The sequence below is a fragment of the Dipodomys merriami genome, unplaced genomic scaffold (genome assembly GCF_024711535.1).
Source record: "Dipodomys merriami isolate MVZ:Mamm:240054 unplaced genomic scaffold, mDipMer1.0.p SCAF_549, whole genome shotgun sequence".
Classification (NCBI taxonomy): Eukaryota; Metazoa; Chordata; class Mammalia; order Rodentia; family Heteromyidae; genus Dipodomys; species Dipodomys merriami.
The window spans coordinates 457,337-460,794 of NW_027206123.1; positions in this window are offsets into that span (position 1 = coordinate 457,337).

Genomic DNA, 3,458 nt, shown 5'->3' on the forward strand with positions numbered 1-3,458 from the left:
TAAGCCAGTGAGATCCTTGTCTTCAATATCCACTGTGGGAAGAGAGGGTTTCTGGATATTAGCCAAAAGAATGTCCCACAAGATCTTAGATTTAGCAGCAGTCAACCAGGAATCAGACTCAGGTGATGGAATCAGACAAGAGTTTCTCCAGGTGGCTGTCAGGCCGTCTTTGAACTTTACCCATTAGGGTATGAAGCAGCAGCAGCAGCAGCAGCAGGATCTCTCAGTGGCTCCAAGGGACTGTCACACCTCATGCTGGGCTGTAAATTCCTACAAAGACTGGTTAAAGATACATTGCATAGGCTTGGCAGGCTTTGATCCTGCTGGATTTTAAGATCTTCAAACAATAGTCCGGGACAATTTACCAAAATCACAACTTTTTTTTACTAACCAGATATTTTTGTAAATAGACACAGAAGGCTCAGAAGGCTTAGTACAGATGCAGTCTCCACACCTTGCACACCGACAACTGTTAACACTGTTTTTTATGCCTTTTTTGCCTCATTTTTCCAAAATTTCTGACTCTGGACCCTTGATCTTAAAAAAAGAGGTAGAAGGGCGAAGGTCCATCTTCTGTAATTTCTTCAAGCTGACTTCAGGGGCATTGATCTTACCTAGCCAGGAACCTATAACCTTAGCCTATTTTACAAAGAGGCTATCAGGGTTAGATGTCATTAAGAACAATATTTAACTTTTGACAACTGCACAGACCTTTTTTCCGGCTACAACAGTGTAGCTTGTTTAGCACTCTGGTTTGCAAAAGCATATTTCTAGATGGCTTAGGAATGTGATCTCTAGTGATCCCAAATAATGCCTAAGTTACCTTTGCAGGCCTTTAGACAGATATCAATAGAAACACTCTCTCAGGTTTACAAACTTTTTCCTGAGCAGATGAATTTCATGTAACTGGTGTCAGCTCAATTAGAGCTGCCAATTAGAGCTTTTGACACATAAAGGGGTTGAGATTTAAACTATCCCCCACATTTTATAACATTAGCTTTTTATTATCAAAGAGGACTGGCAAGTTCCTGTCCCTTACAAGGTAGTCATGAACATTAGGCATGCTTTCAAATATCTTCCTATGACCTCCCGGCTCTGACCAGTTTTGAAAGGCCACGCACAAATGACTCTAGGATCTGACATTTCTGCCATCCAAGTAGTGGCTTACTGCCTCTGGATGCTCCTCCATTGCTTTTGTCCCAGGAGTGTCTTCTCCACATTTGGATAAATGCCTCATTGTCATTTCCCTTTAGCTGGTCACTGGACTTGAACTCGGGGCCTGAGCACTGTCCCTCAGCTCTACAGCTCAAGGCTAGCACTCTGCCACTTTGAGTCCCAGACTCGGGGCTTGAATGCTGTCCCCTAACTCTTCAGTCCAGGGCTAGTACTCTGCCACTGTGAGTCTCGAGCGTGGGGCTTGAGTACTGTCCCCTGACTCTTTAGTCCAGGGCTAGTACTCTGCTGGCTGAAGAGAGGTGACAGTCTCAGAGGAACCTTTTTGTGCCCGGGCTGGCTTTGAACCAGTTTGTAGATCAATTAAAAGCAACAAGGCGGTCAACATAGAAGTAGCTTTTAAGCATGCTCTTACCTGAAACTTGCTAAGAGCCAAAGTTACATCTGACAAACTTTTAAGAATCCTCTGTGCTTTGCTCTGGGCTTGCTGGAAACTTAAAAAAACCTATAAGAGCAAACTAGAATAGCAATCATTTTGATAATCCTAATTTTTTTCTTTTGTGCACATTGAGGCCAATGTCAAGAACAATTTTACATTTAAACTTTATATCCAAAAATCCATTTTTAATTTTTTTAAAACCTCTTATTTGCATTTTGAAAAGATCCCTTGAAATCTTGAGGCCAAGTGTCACTCATTGCCTCTTAGTTGCTTGTTTTAAAACAGACACACATTAAGATTTTTAAACTCAAATGAAAATTTTTTCTTAATGCGAAAATAACAATCATCATAACTGAACCAAAAAGCTAGACTTAGTGTCTTTATGACTTTTAAAAACATCCTAATTGTAAAACATTAAAAGCAAGTCACATTATATAATTAACTTTTAACCCTCTTTTTAAGGCCTTTTTAATTTTAATGTTAACACATCCAAGGGGAAGTTTTAGCAATACTAATCAGATCATTACATCACTCATTTTAACCATCATGTTTTTAGTGTCTATCTGCAGGGAAAAGAAAGAACAAAGATGGGCCACTCAGCAACTTCTATGGAATGGGTACACACCCAATCCGACTCTTTAGGGTTAGATGAACTGCGTTTGTGCCAGCTTGCCCTCTTTTACCCTGTGTGGACTCCTCCTAAGGCCTGTCCCACCATGCATGACCAGCTGAACTGCACTTCTGCTTGCTTACCCCTTATCCCTAAAGATAGTTCTTCTGTTGGCTTCTAAGTTTTCCCCTGTCTCTTTTCTTGGTTCTTGAATGAAATACACAGTTTTTAGACAGACAGAACAGGTAACATCTTTGACAGTGTTAAACTAACCTTTACATTTAAATTTTTAATATTTATCCCAAATTTTAGCCAAGGGAACCAGTTCCCAAACAGCCAATGCATTTTGTTAAGCCAGATAACTTGATTACAGTATAAACAGTCTTATGCATTTAAAATATTAGTTTTTTTAAAATACCAGATTTTCTAATTTGCAAGTTAAAAAATAATCTTTAAAAAGCCATTTAAAACAATGTGAAGATTTTTTTAGAATTTTTGGTAATGTGCAAACCTCATAACATTTTGAATTTTAAATTTAAACTCACCCAATTGTTACAGCATGCTGACAATTTTTATCTTTGAACTCGTTTACACACACACAAACACAAAACACTCACACAGGTCTTAAAGCACCCAAAAATCAAAATCAGTCATACGTACATGTTTTAAAGTTTTTAAACAAAAATTTAAGACAGTATTTCTTTTAAACTAGGTACCTTTGTTGGGCTTTATTTTTCCAGACCTTGCTTATCTAGCAAGGCAATTCACTAATTAGTCTCTTTGAATCCCTTCTGTTGGAGGAGGGCTGGGGGATGGGGTCACCTAAAAATAAACTAGCCAGATTTTTTTAATCCAATTTTAGACAAGAGCACTTTACAAATTGTTACATTGTCAGGACTAGCTGAAAAAGTCCAAACTAGGCACACAACCTTCTACACCCTCCCTGCCGGCAGCCTCCACAGGAAGAAAATGCAACCTGAGGCTTGAAGGGAACCAAACTAGCCCAGTAACCTTCCATGCCTCACGGGGAGGGGGGGAATAGCAGGTCTGTGACCGAGCCCAGCTGGAACTTTTATTCCCCCAGAGATGTTCAAATAAATAACAAAAACACAGATAAACACAAAAACCAAGGATCCACATTTAAAACTGGTACCAATTCTAAAACAGAACTAGACAAGAACTGAAGGCTGAGTTGGGGACTAATGGGCCCCTGTTTATCCCTACCGGAACTCTGTG